Genomic DNA, 22,955 nt, shown 5'->3' with positions numbered 1-22,955 from the left:
CACACTTAACATATATTTCAGTTCTTGCATACCATTAAGTTCACGACATCTATATATTTTTTTTATAACAAGAAGAAGTAAGGATACCCAATTGAAATTAACTGCACACAAAACAATGCGTGAAGCTGTCCAATATGTTAAGTGTGGCTGGTATCAGCTTTAGATTTAAAACTATAGATGTCATTTTCCGTATCAAGTAGCCCTCAGACCGTCGGTATCGGATTCGATACCGATAGTAGCGCCACTAGCGATACTCAGTATCGGTAGAGTATTGGCGCTTCTTTCAAAAACAGGTATTGGAACACCATCGGTAGAGTATCGATCGATACTCGATACCGATGAATCGTCTGCAAAAATCTTTTTTTTCCACCGAAATATTGTGGTTTAAAATGTCAACTCTCGTGTTTCATTTTTGAAAGTATTTTTCAATTTCGTGGTCCAGCTTCTAAAGTTGGAAAATCTTTGTATAAATGCAAGAAATGTGCCACTAATAGCTAAAAAACTAAATAAGGACGGCAAATAGTCGTTGCTTTCATGCAGTGACATCTCTAGAAATAATCTAAAACAACACTAGAAGGTGTTGTTTTAGACCTTACCTTTTGAAGAGGCATGTAAGAAAGGAGGAAGGAAAAATAAAAGAAAATGCAGAAAATACAGTATCCACTAAACGATTAGTACATCCCCCGTTTTTTAGTGCATTCTCATGGCGCCACGGGTCTTAGGAAAACTTAAATATCTTTTTACTAGTAAGGACTATTTTATTTTTCTTTTTTCCTCTATCAGAAAAGAAAGTGCTCTAAAAGTTATCTTTACATGAAAAAATTGTAGGAGTTACACCCAGGGCGCTAAAGTATTTAAAATTTTAATACATAAATATATAAATATATAAATTTTATATAAATATATAAATTTTATTTAAAAACTAAAGTTTAGTAAAGTGTATTATTTCTATTTCTAAGTATGACAAACATGTAGTTAAGTAATATTTCACTGAAATGATTTTAGTTAAATTGGTTTGTGTATTTAACGTAATACTAGTTGATTCGATTATTTCTACGAATGGATCTATTACAATTTAGTCGTTATTAAATGACATGTTCAGATCGGTTTATACAATGTGTAAAGAACCGAATGATTATATTGTTGGGTAGCTCAGTGGTATAGCACTGGATTATTAAGAATAAGGCTTAAGGTTCACATCTAGTTGTGGCATAATTGTTGTTTTAAAAAGTAAGTTAAGTATTGTATTTCTATTGTTGTCCGAGGAATAGTTAGCTTAGTAATACTTTAATAAGCTTCTTAAGTTAAAATTTGGGCATTTAGGTATGTTTATATTTTGTATACTTTACTATATTATACTTTACTATATTATTGTTTACTTCTAGACTGTAGTATGTTATGCTTTGTTGTACTCAGAGTTGAAAGAAGCTCACCGATTTTGGAGCGCGCTCAGAGCTATCCGCTCACACCCGTAAAACGAGCGACTCGCGCTCTCCGCTCACCATTTGAAAAAAAGAGCGCGAGCCGCTCGCAAAAGCTCTTTTTCCGCTCTTCAAAATTCTGTTGCTGGACGTTCACTGAAAATTTCCGTTTCTCATATTCATATTCCATTTAACACGTGTATTATAATTGAATACATGTAGTACTTCACATTTTTGAATTTTAGTTAAAACTTTAAGAATAGAATTTTTATTTACTTTAACTTAAAAATCTTGTTAAGTTTAAAAAATAAATAGAAAGAGACTAACTAAGAATAATTTTACTTAGTTGGGGATGAGATGAGATGAGATAAGACTAGGACTAATGTAAAGAAAAACTCACCAGGATAGCTTTCCCAAATCTTCCTGTGTTCTAATCTGCTTATACTTCCAAGAACTATCCCAATGATTCTTTATAGAAGGCTTATTAGCCTTTTTTACTTTTCTCGTAGTAGAGAGTCTAGCCTGAACAGGATTAGATGACTGTCTTTCTTCGCTTGGTTCTTGGTTTCTTATTTGCCAAGCAGAGTTAAATTCTGTTAGGTGTGTTGGGAGTATTGTCTAGAACGAACAAAAATTAGAATTTTTTCAGAATGGATGAGTACGATAGAAAACAACTTACTCTTATGTGCCTCTTGGCATTGTAGCCAGAATTGTTGGAAATAGTCAGAAGTTCAATTTCGCCTTTTTTATTAAATTTTGGCTTTGTCTTGTGACCTATGAGGCATTTAACTAAAAGCCTTTGCCATCTTTTTTGTCGTACATGAATTGGAAATAGTTGGATGGCAATTTAATTCTGGATTCATTTCAGCTTGTTGGTTTTTTTCCCCAGGTGTTTTCAACTTCAACATGAGAAGAGGAATTTACACTAAGGAGAATTTAAAAATAGACAAATGAATTAGATACGACCATACAGGGAAAGGGAATCAGGGATACAGGCCAAAAAGGATACATACAGCCAATCAGCCACACAACATTCGAAAACATTACATTGATTCACTATGAAAAGAACTTCTTTCTACTTACTAGGAATTTGCATGATTTGATTCTGATTCAGATTCAGAGCCATCAGAGGCTGATAGCGTGATTTGGTCAGCCATGCCTTGACTTATATTTGCACTTGCCATTTCCATTGCTTTAGATTTAGAAGTCAGCCTCCTGTTGTCTGCTTTGAAATTGACGAATTACACTTGGTGAAAATATTGGCTGATAGATGGCGCCACGGTCACGAGCTTCCGCTCTCGTAACGAACGGTCCGAGCGAGCGACTCGTCCGCTCCCGCTCTAGCTCGCCGCTCACCGAAAAAGGCGAGGGCGTTCGCATTCCGCTCTAGCTCAGAGCGCGCTCGTTTCAACTCTGGTCTCAATGACATGATTTTCTGGCAGTTGGAGGAAGAGTGATCACCATTTGCATTAAATGAATTTTCAGGTTAATAACTTGAATATTCAATTTTTGGTTAGTTACAAATCACTTACTGTTTTGCCGTTTATAATTGAGAGATTTGTAGGTTTAATTCAACCCTGACCATCTCTTATAGATAGTGGCTCTGTGTGAAATGACCAAGAGACATGAGGAGAAAGGCCTCTCGCAAGAAATCGTTCGCCTATTTCAAGGAAATATCCGACGAAAGTGTAACAGAATTCCCATTCTGCAAGCGTGGCTTCTTTCTTTTCTCTCCCCCACATCCCTCGTCTCACATACTCCACTAGAACCCACCGTCCGACACAGCACACTGACGTCTTTTAAAGGATATTTATTCATCCTAACGGCACTATTAGGATTTCTTTATACTGCCCTGAAATCCTACAATGACCAATTAAAGACGATTTTAGCAGCTGTTGATGATCGGCAAAAACTGCTCTAACACACGGATTTTTATGGTAACCAAAGCTCTTATTTTGGCGTTAACTGGGACGACTTTTTGCTCTATGAAAAAATCGCTTATATTATTATACTGCCATCGAATTCTAACACGGGTCTCCCGCTTGACAGTCGAGTAGTCTACTATATACGCAACATTCATTCATGTTTTACGTATTTTTAGACTGACTAATCATACGGTAACACTTTCAGGCATCGGAAGACTGGCCAAATGATCACCGGTAGCCTAAAATCCGTTTTCTTCAGCAACCCAATTGATGATATGGACAACGCCGTCCGGAGAAGTGTACGAGTAAGATCCTTTAGAAACGGTGCCAATATCTTCAGGTTTTGGTCCCACTTGCTTTTGGCTTCTCGGAAACTTTGGTTCCGTCAGCACTCTGGTATTTCAGAATGAGAGTAGTATAACATGGTTATCAAATATTAAGAAGTGTGACTTACGCGAAAGAATAGCTACCATTTCACTGTTAGAGGAGATTACTTCGATTTGTTTCTTATCTCCTGGAGGTGCGGCAAAGTCCATAGCCAAGAAAATGAGAGCGACGATCTGAGTGTGTCTAGTGAAATACGATACATTTTTACGACCAGTGAAAGAGGTCAGAGCTTTATGGACGTGTACCTGAGCCAGTCGATGAGTCAGCGAGCGTCTTGATGACGTGTTTCAGTTTTTGGAGGAGGGAAAATGAATCATCAGATGCATTCTAAAAATTTTCAGGTTAGTTACTTACGAAATTCAATTTTGTAAGCATTTTAACTTAGATCAGTCAATCTCAATTGAAACGCATGGATGATTAGCGTTGCTCGCTGGCAATCGTCGGTAAAGAATAACGCTATGTTTCGTATTAAAATATTGGGGCTCTCAAAAATTAATTTTGTTAATTTACATAGAATTTTTGTTTAAATTCAATAATTGTTAATCATAATTTTATGCTTAATTTTATAGTTTAAAAATAATTTGTGTGAGTTAAGCGTAAGCATGTTTATTTTACGATTTAACTTACTGAAATGACCTTTTTTTAAATTGAATTGTTTTAATATAATTAAAATATGTAGGATATTAATATTTATATCATATTAATAATTGTTATCTAGTGCATAAATTGTGCCTATGTCGCTTTAAAACTCTATAATTATTAGTGTATTTAAAAGCGAAAAAATTGGCATATTTGCATCATTTGCCATAGCGATATTTAGCCCTTTTACATGCCGTTGGCTACTTGACGAAAGCCAAAGTCACGCGACTTTTTGACTTAGTTACCAAATTGTCCCTTAGTTACCATCACAACCATTTGCAAATGGCAAGATATGATTTTGCCACTGGCAATAGCGTCTGCTTTTAGCTTTGCGAAAGCATCAAAATTTTGCCGCTAAGGACAGCACATTGGAAGACGCGACCTAACGGTACGACGAAGTGGTGATTAGTGACATTCGTCTTAACGGTACGACGTGTGGGCTGATATCAAGTTGTCCCAGCCACCACGGAAGAAAAAGTTGAAGCTCGTAACCTGCAAGTGGTGGTGCTGCCATCTGTTAACGTTTTTTCCCAAGATCCAACCGGAAACAGCAGTAGGAGACACGTCGTCATCGAGATCCCGTGAGAAAATACGACGTCAAAAATAAACCATCAGCAACCTGCTCCAGCGCAACGACCGTGCCAGATTGGTGGTGAAAATCACTGAAGAGCCAATCCATAGCTTTGTGACGGAAGCAGATAAAAACCGGAGACATTTTCCTCTCGATATTCCTATGAATTAATAATGGCAATTATATTATTGAGTATAGGAACAATATTTTTGGGGTATATTGTAAGTTTTACTTAGTGAGAGATTAGCTGCTCACGAACAACACGGTGTAGTCAGCCTTCCACCCGGAGACCGCGTGGGAGAGGAATTTTATTTTTGGTTTAAGGGCATTGGATTCCAACTTACTTGAAAACGGGGCAACCATAGAACTACCAAAAGAAAACTTGAAGGTTAAAAGCAAAGAAGCAATTACATATCTTTTAAATTCTATTTTGATATTTTTAAAGTGCCCTAATATGTTTTGAGAAAAAACAATTAAGACGAAGTTGTTTTAGTTTGATAAGTGATTGTATTGGATTGTGCTTTAATAACCAAATATACTAACTGCTTATTTTTTAAAAATATACCGACCTTATTTTGTAAAAGTAATTTTGATAAAACACAACGTTCATAGCGCTTTTTAACATTCTGTTAGTAATAAAGAATATTGGAAATACAAGTTTGAATTGGGCGTCGGGAAGGGGTGAATTGAATTTCAATTTTTGGGGTCTAAATTATCAATAATACAGTTTAAATTTATAAGAGCATACTAGAGATAATAAAGTTTGTAAAAAATATATTATCAAATTGAATTGGTGTAGATAAAAACCAAAACAATGTGCTGAAAGTTTATGTTTTGGTTCTTCATCCACCCCATGCATCCTCCCAAAAGTCACAAAAATTAGACAATTAGTATTTGAGGCTATAATATCAGACGTAATTTAATAAGACGAACTGCAGTAGATAGCTTTCGTTGAGAGTTATCAACTGCAAAATTCTTTTTAAAATATTAAAACGGAAACATTTCCCATACCATAAAATTTTTATTCGTTTTATTCTGTCGCAATTCTTGCTTTAGCGACAAAATGCAAAAACTTACATCGACCGTGGAGTTATCCAGCATGAGCCTAACCAATGCGCCCCCTATAGCTGATGTGAAAGCCACCAAAGCGTTCCTGGCGGCAACAATTATAGCTCGTTTATGTGCTTACTCTGATCCCTTAGATTCCAAGGAGATCTAGAGAGAACACCGTTGTGAGTAGCGCCCCAACCCGATAATGAGACGTCGCAAAAAATCAGAACACCTGGCTGGGAAGCCACGATAGGCTTGCCCTTAAGTTTTTTCATGGTGTTTAACCACCAAGCCAGATCCTTACGCGCTTCGACGTCCAGGATCACTCTCTCTCGTAGGCCCGCGTCCGCTGCCGCCGACTTCTTGATATAAAGGCTCTGTAGCGATCTATAATGGGCATGAGCTAAGGATACTATTTGACTAGCCCAAGGGAAATTTCCCAATAGTCTGGCTAGATCCCTCAGGGTTACCTTTGATGCACTAAGGGAATCTTTATAAAGGGAAATGATCTGGTTGGCCTTTTCTCTTCTCAGATATAATGAAAGGGAGCATGAATTTATTAGCAGACCCAAATATTCAATCCGTTGATTGAGGTCTCCTCTTGATTTCTCCTCTTTAATTAGGAATCCGCAGCGTAAGGAAATTCTAATCGCTCGCAAAAAGTCGCTTCGGTTCCCTATCTTGGACTGATTAATCATGAACATATCATCCCGATAGATTATCAAACGTATGCCCACGCTTCGAAAGCGAGAAATGTCGGGCTTCGAAATTTTCGTAAAGGCACGAGGGGTGGCCGGGAGGCCGAATTCCAAAGTCGTAAAATGAAAAACTTCGTTCTGCCACGTGAACTGTAGAAATTTCCTGTCATGTTTGTGTACTAGGATACCAAGATAGAAATCACGCAGGTTCATCTTTGATAAAATAATAATTCTGTCGGACCATCTCCTTAAGAAGACCGACACCCTCCATCTTAAAGTGCTGATACCCGAAACTCGTTCAATTCCTTCAAGTTGACTAAAGGCCTGTAGCCACCTGAACTTTTCAAAATAATGAAAAGACCACTCACAAAAAATTTATCTGACCAAGCGATTTTCTCGGTCGCTCTCTTGCCCAGCAAACCCATCACCTCTTGGTGACAAACCAACGCCGCTTCTCCCCACATCGGCCTATTACCTTGAAAACTCGGCTCTCTAGGCCGTTCAAAAAAGTGGAGGCGAGGCACGATGCTCGAAATGCTCCTCTTTGGCTATCATCCTCTCGAACTTCGGATCGGTGACCCTGATTACGTTTTTCCTACGATTCGCTGTCATCATAGTGAAATAGTGGCCTCACATTTTTAGCGCTGACTCAGCCGCTCTGACCAATGGTTCCCGTGCAGTGTTACTCAAAAATTCATTCCTGATGAACAGCAGCGGTCTGGCCACGTCTAGCATTTTGTATTGTAGTGCTAACATCATCTTTTCATTCGCTTCTGCACTTGAAGCCACAGCCAATTTTACCTCCTTTAGACGCCTAGCTATTGATGAATCCAGCTTTGGGCAGACGAGCTCAAACGAACGTTTACAAAACTTCGTGTGAATTCTAGCCGGATCCTTTTGGCCTCTTAGGGCTTCATTGTTGTCGTCATCCAACGACGTACTCTCTTTGAGGCTTTCCCATTGACTTGAAAAGTCTTTTCTGGTGGACTTTCACATCGAACGTTGGGCTCACTATGTGAACGACGGTGACGTTGACGATCACGGCACCCCTAACGGAAATCGCTCCTTCCTTGAATGCCGCCCTTTGAATGCCGGGGATTATGAGATGTCGAACGAAACAGACGATAGCTGAAAAGTGGCGATGGAGTACGACTTGGGCGCACCAGTCCCTTTCCAAGTGGCGAGTAATCGCTTGAGCTTGCTGGACTCGTATCGGTTGAGTATGGGACTCGTATCGCTCCCTGCTATCACGGCCACGACGTCTATGCTCTTGCTCACTCACACTAGAATCCCTAGACGTGCTTCTCGACATCCTTGAATGGAAAAATTTTCAATAGCTTAAGACCATTTTCAAGACATGACGACTATACTTGACTGTCCCAGACAATAGATGAAAATGGTTTCAAAAGGGGAGGTTTTCTGCCCTGAAGAAGCTTTGGCGTATTTCTTTTGTTCGGTTTGCGTAAAAATAGATAAAATAAATGGTCAACACCAACGACAAGTGACTACAGATACAATTGCCAGTTACAACAACAGCTCAAGTTCATATTCAACCTTCGACGACCAGCATGGCGACCGTGCAGGACCTGATAGACGCTATAGTGCTATAAACGACTCGTTTAGTTTAGAGATCAATAAGCGCAGCGAAACACTAACAACATGGAAGCACAGAAGTTTTAGCAGGACAACCTTGCCCCAAACATCTCGTAGGTGCTTTGGGTGCCAGTGGTGGTACCGGTGGTGGTGGTGGTGTTGTTGGCGCCAGCGTTGGCGTTGGTAATGGCGGTTGTGGCGATGGTGGTGTAGCCTACGTGAAGCTTGATACTTCTATCTTTCACTTTTTCATCGGTAAAAAGGTACTGGATATGGTGAAGGAGCAGCAAGTCGTGATCGTGTAATCGAGATAACTGGAAAAGGACGGGGCAGTGAAGGAACGGTAGCAGTGCCGTACGGGCGATTTGTATCGGTGAGTGATCGGAAATGCTTCAATAGTGACGTCAAAGGTGACTTAGCCAAAGACTCTCTATATCCAAAAAATAACATTGTCGCCAGGTATGTGCTCGATTTTGACAAAATATCGCAAATCGCCTCTCACTGCCCCTCTCTTAGTCATCAAAGTGTATATTTAAGGTATTGGTGAGGTAGTTGCATTGATCGACTCAGGTGCGAGTTAGAGTGCCACACGGCGCAGTCTTGCAAAAAAATTGGATAAGTGCGTAGCACCCAGCGTTAAGATTCTTTGGTTGATTCATTTGTAAACATTACAGTGACTTGGGAAGGGAGAAAAACAATGGTGAGTAAAGCCTCCCCTTTTTCCATCATACTTGGGGTGGACTGAATAATAACCAGCAATTCTCACAGCCGACAACGGATGAAGGGGTGGTTGTGGGGCCGACACCAGTGATAACAAAAATCAGATGGGGCGATTCGGTGACATGCGGTCAAAAGTTTATGATAAAAAAAAACCCTGTGGACTCAAAAATTAGTGAACATATCTATTAGTGTGGTGGAGAGAGAACCATTGTACATATCGGAAGAGCTCAACTCCTCCTTTCAAGAGGAAAGGCGACATCGTATAGAGAGTTGTGGTCAGCCAACAAAAATCTTAAGGTGAACGGCAATCCCAGCAGGGTCACTAAAATTCGTGTCGTGTAGAGTCATCCTAAAGTACACGAAAAATGCGTCCAATTCGCTGCTCTTTTCCCTGAAGGGAGTTCTGTGTACCCTCCTGTCTAGTTAGCATTAAGAAAGGTATCGTTGGAGTTCCCGTCCTCAACCTCAGTATAGGAACACTTTATCTAAAAGCACGACACAGGTTGGCCGATATCGAGTTGTCCTACTACCCACAAGTACAACTAAAGGATGGAAAGGATGGAAAGTGTCTCTTGTAAGACGAAGTAAAGAAAAAATTATCCACGCAGAAGTGACTAATGTGTGCTACTATATTGTATGCAGCTGTAATGTACAGATATAAGTACGATTACGAAATTATTCCTGCAAACGAGGTTCCCCAATTAATGCTCCCCTGGTAGAAGTGGACATATCCCTTCTCTGCCAGGTCAGCTTTTTATTTTGTGTGTGTTGGAAGTAATTACAATTTTTAATTCAAGACTTAGGAAGTAAAGTCTTAATGAAAAATTTTCTTTTACGGCCTACAGGAGGGGTTTGTACTTTTTTTAAATGCGATCCCTGCAATGAACAACTACTGAAATATTCTTTAAAAAAATTCATTTTTAAAAACGGAATACAGTACCCACCACAAGTGTTAGAAAATGCGCGGAAACCCGTAAGCCTCCGTGTAAATACCTCGCTGATTTTCGAGGTAAATACTGGGGATAGATTTTTTAAATTTTTTTTACAAATACATTTGTTGAAGATGTATTCTTGAAAAAAAAATCTGAACTGTACAAGCCTCCGCTGAGGCTGTACACCAATTTCCAGAGGTATTAGAATTTTTTTTTGTGTGTGGATCTCTTATGGCGGGATGGATTTTTCCGGCGGCCATAGTTTTTGTTTCGATTAAGATACGGAGCCGGGGATTTTTTTAAAAATTGCCCATTGGGCACTTTATTCCACAACCGCGATTCGATCGTGATTCATGAACCCCTTCCCTATTTTTTTCGCCCGGGAAAAACGCGCATTCCATTCAAGGACTATTATTGTGTGTACAACGACACAGGGAAAATGTAGTATGACTTTTGCCCACTGTGGGCGCATGGCGCGCAAGGGGTGCGCAACTCTCTCTTTGTCGTGGACACATATCCGCGCGGCTGATTTGGAACCGGCGGGAATCGGGATTTATATGAGACTATTTAAGACTGCAAATAGTAATAGGAGAACAAGGGGCTATTTATTTAACATTTATTTAATAACGCGTGTGTCCTCCTTTTGCTGAAATTACAGCGCGACATCTTGCTGGCATAGTATTAATATATTTTTGCAGCTCTTGAATAGAAATGTGGCTCCAAGCTTGTTGCATCGCGCGCCATAATCCTTGTTCGGACGTTTTTGGCGTTTTATCGATTTTTGATTCGAGGAGGTCCCACACTTGTTCAATCGGGTTTAAATCGGGGCTCTGGGGAGGCCACACCATTCGCCTCAGAATTCCTTTAATTATTAAAAAATAAATAATGAAGAAACTAGCAATATACTACTGACTAACACTAAATACCTAGCTTTTCTTTTTTGGCCAAATAATCACGGCAATACGCAGAAGCATGATTCGGATCATTGTCTTCCTGAAAGACAAAGTTCTTTCCGATCAATGCAGTGCCGGCGGGAATTGCATGTCTTTGTAAAATATTGTGATAATATTTTTTGTCCATTTTCCCTTCTATTTTTTTTAATGGCCAGACACCATGAGCAGATATTGCCCCCAAGCCATTATTGAACCACCGCCATGTTTAATTGTAGGTTTGAGACATTCTTTTAGAAAACGCTCCCCTTTACGTCTCCTTACATAAACCCTTCGATTATTTCCAAAACATTCTGATTTTGTCTCATCAGTGAAAAGGACCTTATGCCATTCCTCTAAGCCCCAGTCTTTGTGTTCCCTAGCCCAGAGAAGTCGTTTTTTTATATTGGGCTTTCTTAATAAAGGCTTAGCTGCAGCAACTCTCCCAATCAACCCTCGACTTCTTAAGCTTCTACGAATTGTAGCCATCGAAACTTTTACCACGTTTTTTAAATTAAATTCTGTTGTTAAAAGACTTAACGTCTTTCTACGATCCCGTAAACTGCAAATTTTGACATATTCTACATTTTTTACAGTCAACAACTTTTTTCGCCCTCTTCCTGATCTATTGTCAAAATTATTCAATTCTTTGAAACGCTCGACAGTGTTATGGACTGTACTAACAGAGCATCCCACAGTGTTTGCAATTCTTGAAAGTGTCCATCCTATTAAACAAAAAAACCACATTTAAAAATCAAATGCGCAATAAGGGTAATTGTAATTGCTCACCTGAGTCACTACGAAGTGAAACAATTCGGGCGCGTTCAGCCGCCGACAGCTCTTTTCTCGCAGACATGTTCAATCAGCGATTGAAACAGTAATTACCACGCTGTCTCAAATACACTCAATAGGTAAAAAAACTATCGATAAATATATGTAGGCACCATAAAATAAATCCCGATTCCCACCGGTTCCAAATCAGCCGCGCGGATATGTGTCCGCGACAAAGAAAGAGTTGTGCACCCCTTACGCGCCATGCGCCCACAGTGGGCAAAAGTCATACTACATTTTCCCTGTGTCGTTGTACACGCAATAATAGTCCTTGAATGGAATGCGCGTTTTTCCCGGGCGAAAAAAATAGGGAAGGGGTTCATGAATCACGATCGAATCGCGGTTGTGGAATAAAGTGCCCAATGGGCAATTTTTAAAAAAATCCCCGGCTCCGTATCTTAATCGAAACAAAAGATATGGCCGCCGGAAAAATCCATCCCACCATAAGAGATCCACAAAAAAAAAAAATTCTAATACTTCTGGAAAGTGGTGTACAGCCTCAGCGGAGGCTTGTACAGTTCAGATTTTTTTTTCAAGAATACATCTTCAACAAATGTATTTGTAAAAAAAAATTAAAAAATCTATCCCCAGTATTTACCTCGCAAATCAGCGAGGTATTTACACGGAGGCTTACGGGTTTCCGCGCATTTTCTAACACTTGTGGTGGGTACTGTAGCTGTGCAAATTTAACACTTGACAACCACGCGAGTATGCGTGTTGCGTTTGCGTATAAGCCTTTGTCTTCAGCAAACTCCAGGTGTATAGGCAGTAGGTCTGTGAGTCTCTGACGCTGACGATTCCTGTTTTTAGCAGTCATTTTTTCAACAGAACAAGCTTCTTTGCCATAGCATGGAAGAAATATTTTACATTGGAGCACTTCGTCATCGTTTGATCGGTCAGTAAATTTTATTTACATTTCTCATATCGCTCTGTATTTAATTTATGCTTGAAGGGCTGACTTGAGCAAATATTTTCTAATGCATCAGGATGCATCGTTTGCGAAGGACAATCAATTTTCAATGTTTCAAATGTAGTAATGTAATCCCTGGGCCATACTCGGCGCTTACCGTTCCCAATATTGTAAAAGATGATTCCGAACTTGCCGGTTTATTTAAGAACTACGCAAACAGTGATATAAAAAGGAACATGAAAAGGGAATAAAACAATACTTATCTCACTAAGGGAGAATCGTACGTACAGAAGACGTTTTACAGTGACACACTCGAATCTGGAACTCGACTAGCCCCAGACTTCTTTCTGACTCTGCTATTTATATTTAAACACAATGGTGGGTGTTTCATGACTTCTAGATTACTTTTCTGATAGCTACTCTTTTATGGGGTGATGCCCTTTATCCGATACATCCCCTCCTCTCAGCCTGCGAATCGCCCCGATCACCCCGACTCTTCTGGTTAACCCGACAAAACAAGCCAAACGGGTCTACACATATTCGACAGCATCAAACACCCAAATGATTGTTTACAAAATAGAGAATCATATTGCGGATGAAAATCAAGGCTAAGCAAACGTTTCAAGACGAATACTATCCATACAAAAAAAAATTGTAAAATTTTGCATGACATGAATTTCCCTCACCCGTGCTATCTTTTATCGGCTAGCAGAAGAAAGAATCAGATAAATATCAATAAAAAAAATTAAAGATAATAAGGTCTCGCTAGAAAGTGATGCTAAGGCACGGCTTATACGCGTTCCTACACTTCAAATTCATGTGATTTCAGTCTTTTTTCCAGCTTACCCACTCGTTCAGTTAGGCCTGATAACGAAGCTTGATTTTGGTGCCTAAGAAATAATAACATTAACGCCAAGCCGGAAAACAGCACGGCTACAACTATGATAATTTCGACGGGATAACGAACAACCTCAAGGTGATCGTTTCTTCGTTTTGCTTTTTCCTCTACTTCTAAGATGCGCAGATGTTCTCTCGTGAGCGTCACATGGTTTTGAGTCGTGACGCGATGCGATATCAGCAGTTTATTTTTCCAATTACTCGCCTGTGGCTTCATGGTTGTGTAACGAAGGACTACAAATTCATTTAATTATGATACCCACATTCTTATTATATTATGTTTACTCTCCCTTGGCATATAATTATGTCTACATTTTACTCTCTCGCATTTACTCTTCTTTTGCATATTATTCGAATATTGTAATCCGTATAGTAATCATTTGTCATAGACATCTTAGCGTTGACCCAATTGAACACATGCTGTCTGACTCACACGTGTGACGCATATCACGCCACTAAACAAACATCCGTGATTGGTCAAACGTGTGACGCATATCACGCCATTAAATAAACATCCGTTTGATTGGTCGCAAACGCGATGCCAATCAAACCATTAAACAAACACCTTCTGATTGGCTGCACGCGCGACATAGCGACACGTCAACCGCATCACGCCACTTTGACGAGATGCGAGGTTTCATGGTGAACCCACAAATCTAAGAAAGATCAGACAACTAGCAGCTCGCTAAAAGTTCAGTTGCCTTCAAGAACACTAGTTCGACGCCTAACTTGCCTTAGTGTTTTCTCTTACAAGTGTTTCTCCGCCTACCTGTTTCCGTAATTGCCTATCTGAGTTGTATTTCCAATCGTCTCCCGTTCGTCTTTAAATCCGCCCGTATCGCTCGCGCTACTACGGTAACATCAATTTACGTCGTCTCCATTTACACTTTGTTTCCCTTTAGTTTATCGTATTCTTATGCGTGTAGTCTCCCTTATATTTTATGGCCTAGTCTAGTAATACACTGTCGTCATTGTGGGTAAACGCCTCCGAGTTCCGTGTTAATATACATGTGTCTTAATCCGTAAAGTCATTCACCCGAGAGGGAGGATGCTTTACATAATGGTGCCAGCGCTTTTTGGAACTCAACCACAATGAATGATGATGTTTTTACTGGCGGGCATAAACTTGTACATTCCCCTGTAAACAAGCACTTTCGGCCCGAAATAACTCTTACGCTACCCGATCAGGAAACCGTAGCTTGATCCCTTGATTTTGATAACTTGGCCACTGAAACTCAGTTTACACCAGATACACTTCAGAGTGGTAGGACTTTGGAGACCACTGCCGGAGCAATTAATTAGTAGATCTGCTTCCCCCGTTTTGAATCCCAAAGTACACCCAAATAACTCTCAGTTACGAAAACTATGATCGAACGCTGCGTACAAAGCCGTAGCGGGGCTTGATACAACTTCCTCCCGAAAAACTCGAGCAAGTGCTACGTCCGAAATTGTGTCAGGAAAACGATCACCCTCCTTTTTTGATAGATTCGCTGAACGTATTTCACCTTCTAAGTCTCCTCCCAAAGTAGCGACCAAAACTAGTTCATTAGCAAGCACAGTTCTCGGTTTCTTCCATACGAGGAACACACCGAATGGAAAATCACATGAACCTGAGCCTGAGCCACCTTTTCAACAAAATCAAGAACAATCACGACAAGATATTCCAGACCAGGGCGAGCAAGCTTCCATCCCTAATACTTGCGATCAAGAGCCTGAAGGAGAGAGAAGTGGATTCCCAGTCGAACGATCCGAAGGTTCAAACCCAGATAATTCGGCTGATACAGGACAACCGACTGACAAATCTATATCAAGACGACCAGAACCCACCGCCGGTGTGAAAGGAACCAACGATCCTACTGAAGTACTTGACGTCGATCCTAGAGGTGAGACTCAGTGCACAGTCGAAGAAGACGACAGTAACGGAACAACAGACGTCCGAGCTGAAGGCGATTTTCACGTCATGCGAGACAGTTGTGGCATAGTCTTACCTTCCTACTGGGACAGTTTCACAGCATAACCGACTTGCAGAGAGACAAGGCTATCTTGGAATCAACCCTGAATTGTGGGACTACATACAGACACAAAGAGGATCGATATTGCCATCTTTCGCAAGAAGTGGAAGACCTATCCATTCACTTGAAGACAGTATCGCTGGCCTATCAACAAATATTTCTGGCGGACATTCGCAACCTCACTCTATATATACGGGAACTGCAACTACTGACTCCACTGGAACCACTGACGCCCGAGATCAACTTACTGCTAAGGAAGTTGGACAATTTCCCAGGAGCCAGCAGACCGAACAACGTATAGCTTGCAGAGGAGATCAAACAAACGCTCTTTCAAACCCAAACCCAATTGAAACAACTAATATCACCGGATATCACGGGACAAATATCACAGCAATCCGTGGCACCACAGCAAGTACCGTCGCTGTCGAAAACCACTCAACCACCGATACCAGTACGACACACCGTCCACCGCCCTATTCGGCAACCACACAATCAGCCTACAAATTGACACAACCTTTCCCCGGAACAACGGTCCAGGTGGACAACAGACGTCGTTGCGAACCTCGATCGCCTACGAGCAGCGTTTCAGCACAGTCTCAGACTTCGCTTCAAGGAAATTTAAGATTTCGATTGCCAGTTCCAAACAACAACATGGCCTACTGTACTTCCCCCACCAGAGCAGCAACAGTAAGAGATTTGGATGATTTTCAAAATAACCAGCATACTTTAGCCCGGTTACAATTACTTCCTTCTTTCACCGGAAGCCCTATTACTCGTTTTGACTCTTGGTTAGACTAATTTGAAAGTATAGTAGATGGGTCGGAATGGTCAGAAGAAAAAACTATTCAGATGTTACGTGCTAAATTAACGGACAGAGCTTTTTCCGTCATTCAGGCAATTTTAAAGGAACATCCACATGATTATGAGTCAATTAAAGAAGCATTGCTTGACCACTTTCATGGCGATGAAAATGTTGATTTATATCTTCAAAAGTTTAACAAAGCCAAACGTAAGCCAGGTGAAAAAGTTGTTGATTACGCGCTACGTCTACAGGAAATTTTTAAACGCGCGTATCCTGTAGGTCATTCCGAAAAATCGTTTGCAGTTATTCTCATGCAAAAATTTATTGAGGGGTTAGATGCCAAATTACAGGCAAAAGTCAAATATAAGGAATTTAAAGATTTTAACGAACTGGTTGCAGCAACACGCGTCTATGCCCTCAGGCTAGAAAAATTGTAAACCGATCGCGAAAAACAGGAGTTTATTCGATCCATAGACTGGTCACAAGACACCAGCAGTGCAGAGTTAAAAGAAATCAAGCAGATGATAATAGACCAAAAGGAAGCTGTGAATAAGGCGGTTGCCAATATTCGCCACGGGGATAAACCTGTCGGGGAAAAGAAAACAGAAAACGAAGAAATTAAAGACGTACTTAATGAGCTTATCCAAACCATGAAAAAACTTCAACTAAATAAAAACGACGTCTCTTATCCGGGGAATGCAGCATACAGGAAGCAAGTTTCTTTTCAAACGCCTACTGTTAACCAGTATAGTAATGGTAGACCATTTCCACCGCGCTTCCCTAACAATAGTGGTAATCGACAATTCTTAAACGCACAGAATAAGCCTACAAACGCAACACCATCATTTCCGAGATCATCTAACGATACCAACAAAAGGCCTACACAGCCGTCGATAATTTTCAATTTTTGTGGCTATCGCGGCCACATTCAATCTAATTGTCGTAGTTATCAACGCCAACAACTAGAACAAGCTCAGCATCCTATATGTTATTCTTGCCGGGATATCGGTCATAAATCTAATAATTTTCCTAAGTCAGAAGCACCAATAGGCCTAACATACCAGGTTCCCCTCAAAACCAGGGAAACCAGTAAGGATCAACTGTAGCTTCGGGTCAGTTGATGAAGAGCCTCATTTTAAATCCCGACAAGTCGTAAAATTAACAACCATTACGAATGAATCAACTCCAAGAATTCCATTAAAAATTTTCCAGGTCCTGTTACAAGCATTATTTGATACAGCAGCGTCTAAAAGTATTATTCAAGAGAGATTATTCAATAAGTTGCCCCCTAGAGGTCAGATGATCTGCAGTCAGCTTGATTTCGATTTATATGATGTAGGGGAGAAAAAGTTACATACGTTGGGAATAGTGACTTTGCCCGTTGGATACGGAGAGTCAATTTTACAACAAGAATTTATCATTACAAATGGTATTTCTGTAGATTGTATCCTTGGATGGGACGCAATTCAGAAACATGCATTTAAGCTTGATGGAGAAACTAAAAGCATTTGTCTAGCTAAAGATGGGCAAGGCTCATCTTCTGTTTTTGGGGTACTGGAAATGGCAGGTACGACGGTAAAAAAGATGACGCTATCTCGTCAGACGTCGCTCGTAATTGTTGGTCAATTAAAGGGTTCATTTCCGTATGTTTCCCCTAACACAGCATTTTTATTTACACCAGTAGAAAATTTGTCGACATGAGTTTATATTGAAGAATTTATCGGAAAAGTATCGGGAGATGGAATGTATAATATTGTAGTTGAAAACCATTCGTTAAATCAAGTCAAAATCCCAAGAAACACTAAATTAGGCGTAATTGAAATTATTCATTATTTCATCGGAAAAACAGCTTTAGACCAACGTGAAGCTAAGCATAACAAAATAACTGAGCCTATGGTAATTTCAGAAGTCGACACTGAATTTCAAGCACCGCTCTCTAAATTATTAAACGACTTTTACGACTTGTTTGCTTCAAAAAATTCTGAACTAGGGAATACTAACCTTATTAAACACACAATTGATACCCAAGGACGAGGCCCTATTCGACAACGCCCATATAGAGTAACAAATAACCAAAGGAAATTACTAGAAAACAAAGTACAAGAAATGCTTCAATTAAATGTAATTCGATATTCGCAGTCCCCATGGGCTTCAGCCGTGGTGTAAGATCTTGTTCAGCCCGTGTCTGAACTTACCTTAGTAAAGAGAAAATGTGATGATGAAATAAAGAACACACGGGAGCACTGGCTGCTGTCTTGACGGTGTGAGGTATATTCTGTAACTGATTGCCCCTTGCCCTGTACATTTTCCGGCCGGTAGGCCGAGGGGCGGGGCTACACAAAAATAAATTGTAACATGGTGGCCTCCTAGCGAGGGCCACCCAAATCATATTCAATAAAACGTAATGGAACTCGCGTCCGTCTTCCAGCTCGTGTTGTCGGATGTTGGGAACGAGATATATTCCCAACACACTCCCCACCAGAGCCCGTGGTCCACGGCTCTCCCTGCTCGACTGGATCTGCGGCGGCCACGGGTGGAGTTGCTTCTTCTGGTTCCAATTCCAGCTCTGGCGTAGGTGGAATTTCGACGTCGTCCGGCTGATCCTCACGTAGCTCTAAGGGGTGTAACGATTGAATGGCACGGTTGATAAGGTTCCCGTTCGGCGTTTTGACCATAACCGAACGGATCAACCCGTCTCTGCTAGTGATTAGCTCCTTCACTACTCCTATCGTCCACATAAGGCGCTTGGTGTTGTCATCGTGAATGATGACAACTTCTCCTACCCGGATCTTGCGGCCGGGTCCCCCTTTACAGTGGAACTTGTCGATTTGGAGAAGGTAATCCGTCACAAATCGTTCGCAGATATCGCTGACATACTCCCTACGTTGACGATCCATTTCCAGCAGTTTCAAATTGGTTGCGTCGGGAGCCAGAGGTTTTCGGCTGGCTCCGGCGGAGTGCAGTTCGAACGCCTATTGTTGAGAAACTGGTTCGGGGTGATGGGGGCGGGTCGTCGCTCCCTTCTGCCACGTAGGTGGTGGCCGTGCATTCACCACGCTCTCGGTTTCGATGAGACTAACCTCTAGCTCGTCGTATTCCAGACATGCACGACCATTGGAGCGCCTCAACAAATCCTTCATCGTCCGCACCATGCGCTCCCAGAACCCTCCCCACCATGGGGCTAGGCTGGCCGAAAAATCCATTCGGTTTTCCGCATTGCCAGAAGGTCGTGGATCGCTGGGTCGGATCTTAAGACTTTCAAGTGTTTCGAGACACATCTGAATGTTTGGGCATTGTCCGAATACATGATGGAGACGCTACCTCTCCTGGCGGAAAATCTTCGAAATGCGAGGAGGAAGTCGCGTGCGGACATTGTTTTTGTTAGCTCCAGATGGACGGCCCTCGTTACAGCACAGGTAAATAGGCAGGCATAGCTCTTTGGCTGTTTAATTGTGCCTTTCTTTTGGCTGAGGATTCGTCCAATTGGAGATTTTCTTCATTTTCCTCCGATGGTTCTGTGGTTGGAGGTTCTTCAATGGGCTCCATCGCTGGAGGCTCTACCGTAGGCTCCAAAGCCGAACCATCCGTTTGCGAGGATCCGTGGAGGATGTAGGATCCGTTTGCTTGCGTTTCTTACGCAATGTTGGGTGTTTGTAATACAGCGGCCCTGCGAAATCAACACCCGTGATTTCGAAGGCTTTCGCTTGTTTCAGTCGATTAATCGGTAGAGGTGCAGCTATTTCTCTGAATGGCGGTGAAGATAGCCGTTGGCACTTGACGCAGGCGTGCCAGACTGATTTGGTCTGTTGGCGTCCTTTGATGATCCAAAAACGTTCTCTTAGATCCGATAGAGTGGCTTGTAGATCCTGAAACGTCTTGGGAAAAGCTTCTTTTTGGAGCTGCCTATAAATAAGTAGCTCTGCCTTCGTCAGTTCCTCTACTTTTAGGTGTTCTACCATTATCTGTTTTCCGTCTCCTGTCTTGATTGGAGTCTTCACTTGTGTGGCGTTTGTGGGGCGGTTTTTGGAGGCGAATCTCAGTATCCAAGCAGTTCTTCTGAGTAGTCGATTCCAAGACGGAATTCGATCCAGGTGCCATTCCACTGGAGTGGCTGGCTCCACGGAAGCTACCGACATGGTGACGGTTTTTGATTTTGCTTCCGCTTCGATTCTTTCATGGATACTGGGTTCTTCTACCTCGGGCGTTGAATCTGGCCATTTGGTTTCGTCTTCTTTCAGCCATGATGGTCCGTTCCACCATAGCTCGGAGTGTACCAGCGTTACGGCTGGCGCTCCCCGCAGGCGAGATCCGCAGGATTCTGGACGCCTGGACAGTGCCGCCACCAATTTGGGCCAGAAAGTTTCTTAATAGCTTCGACTTGGTTCCTGACGAATGGTTTCCACCTGTTGGCGTCTCCTCGGATCCAGCCAAGTGCCACTAGAGAGTCAGCCCAGAATATAGTTCGCCACGATTCGATGTGGAGAAAGTTCTTGAGTTTTTCTCCCAATCGTGCCGCCAAAAGTGAGCTTAAAAGCTCCAATCTTGGTAAGGTGACCTTTTCTTTGGGAGAGGCGCCACTTTTGTCTTGCTAGCAAGAAAATGGATGACTGTGTCGCCGTTTTTGCTTTGTAGCCTTGCGTAGGCAACGGCTCCATAAGCGGCCTCGGATGCGTCGCCGAAGACATGAATTTGTGCATTTTGTATGACCCTTTTCGAGTAGCCTATCCAACGTGGGATTTTTAAGTTGGCAAACTCGTTCAACCCAGTCATGGCTGCTATCCATGTCTTCCGTATTTCAGGAGGCGCTTCCACATCCCAGTCAATTTCGGCTTCCCAAAGTTTCTGGTAGATTATTTTCAGCAGGAGCGTTGTGGGTGCTAGAAACCCAATGGGATCGAATACTCTTGCCGATATTCTTAAAATATTTCTTTTGGTCACTAGTTCTCCCAATTCTGTCGCAGCTTCGATGATAGGTGCGGGATCGAATTGGAAGGTGTCGGATTCGGTATCCCATCGAATCCCCAGGACCTTAGGCTGACCTTCTTCCAGTTTCTGAGTAAAAATTTTCACTATGGGGTTGATGAGCCCCTTTTCACTGAGAAATTTGCGAACTGTTTTGTCGTTGGTGACCCAACTTCGCATGTTGAGTTTTGCCTCCTGGAAGATGGATTTTGTCTCCTGTATCCTGGTTTTGGCTGTGGAGATGTTGTCGGCGCCTCCAAGGTAGTCGTCAACATAAATTTGCTCCTTGAGCTGTCTTACTGTGGTGGAGTAGATTGATTCCATGCCGTCTAGGTGCTTGTTTAGGGTAGCTCGCAGCAAAAATGGGCTGGAGCTGAGCCCAAATGGGACTCGTTTCCACTTGTATGCCACTAGAGGCGGATTTGGGGTTTCTAGCTCCGTGATCCACAGGAATCTGACAGCTTCGGCGTCTTCAGGATGCAGGGCGATGTTTAAGAAAGCTTTTTCGATGTCTGCTATCCATGCGATTTTGTTCAAACGGAATCGCATTAAGACGGCTAGCAGATCGGGATTTAGGTTCGGGCCGGTTTCTAAGACATCGTTGAGGCTTGGGCCATACTTTGATTTTGCCGCCCCGTCGAATACCGGTCGAATCTTCGTGGATTTTTGTCCTGTCGGATGACAGGATGGTGTGGCAGATAAGTGTGGAGTCCTTCGTAGTTCTGGTCTGCCTCCTCTACGAAGTTTTGGACGCGAAGCTGGTCTATTTCCTTATGGTAGGCTGATAGAAGCTCTGGTGTTCTTTTGAGTCTTTTCAATAGACTCTCCAGTCTTCCTTTTGCCATCAGAAAATTTTTTCTAGCCTCCATTTGTCCGTTTTCCACGGGATTGGGGTGCAGTATCGCCCATCTTTTTGACGGGTGATTTTGTCGCCAAAGGAGCTGAGAGAATCGTCTGGCTCCACTGCATCACAATCGTCTAAAATGGCAAAGTGTTCCAGCTTCCAGAACAGAGATAAGTCAAAGTCCGTTTGCCGTTTCAATTCTTCTTTTACGATTTTCCGTTTTCCTTTTTGTTTTTGGAGGTACGGTTGAGCTCCTGGCTGGAAATTTCTTCCATAGGCCTCGGCTGGGCGGGCGAAAATTCTTTGGCCTCCTTGCCGGCTCCCATTACGTCCATATCTTCGGAGGGATTCGTAAAATAAAATTCTGAATCGAGACATCTGGCTGCGTACGATGATACTGTCTGATGATTGGAAAAGCTACTGCATTGTAGCATTTGCTGGATTATTGCCTTTTCTTTTTTCGATCTTTTTTCCTTCGAAGGTCCAGCTATCATGCGACCTAGTTTTGTGTTGTATGCTCTAAGGCCGCACGGACTTTGGATAGCCGGTTCGTTAGGAATGATCTTAAACATTTGGTCGACTCCGATTAAAATGCCGACTTCTTTTTCTTGGCTGTTGGTTTCAAACCTGTCGTCAGCCATTTTTCGTCTTCCAACCACAGGTGTCTTGCGAATGCCGTGGGGAGTAGGGTCCAGTGTCTCCGATGTAGTCCGTTTCCAGGGCTGTTATTTTGACGAGTGGGGCTCCTTTCCAGGTGCCCCGAACCGCCAATTCCACTGCGTTGATTTGCTCTACTGGATTGGGTTTTCTTTGTTTGAAGACTCTCGTCCCG

At 41.9% G+C, this 22,955-nt stretch overlaps 2 long non-coding RNA genes across 2 annotated transcripts; one reads left to right on the top strand and one right to left on the bottom strand.

Moving 5' to 3' along the window:
- Positions 1–1,760: 1,760 nt before the first annotated feature.
- Positions 1,761–2,632, bottom strand: LOC116930789. The gene is made up of 3 exons (XR_004398565.2): positions 2,505–2,632; positions 2,101–2,346; positions 1,761–2,039 (listed from the first exon to the last, which is right to left on the bottom strand). It is a non-coding gene; the product is annotated as an uncharacterized LOC116930789 (long non-coding RNA).
- Positions 2,633–2,708: 76 nt separating this feature from the next.
- On the top strand, positions 2,709–5,350 carry LOC123474114. The gene is made up of 2 exons (XR_006648764.1): positions 2,709–2,933; positions 3,016–5,350. It is a non-coding gene; the product is annotated as an uncharacterized LOC123474114 (long non-coding RNA).
- The last annotated feature ends 17,605 nt before the right edge of the window (positions 5,351–22,955 follow it).

This window comes from Daphnia magna, linkage group LG1 (assembly GCF_020631705.1).
Source record: "Daphnia magna isolate NIES linkage group LG1, ASM2063170v1.1, whole genome shotgun sequence".
NCBI lineage: Eukaryota > Metazoa > Arthropoda > Branchiopoda > Diplostraca > Daphniidae > Daphnia > Daphnia magna.
This window is presented reverse-complemented; position numbering and strand designations above follow the sequence as displayed.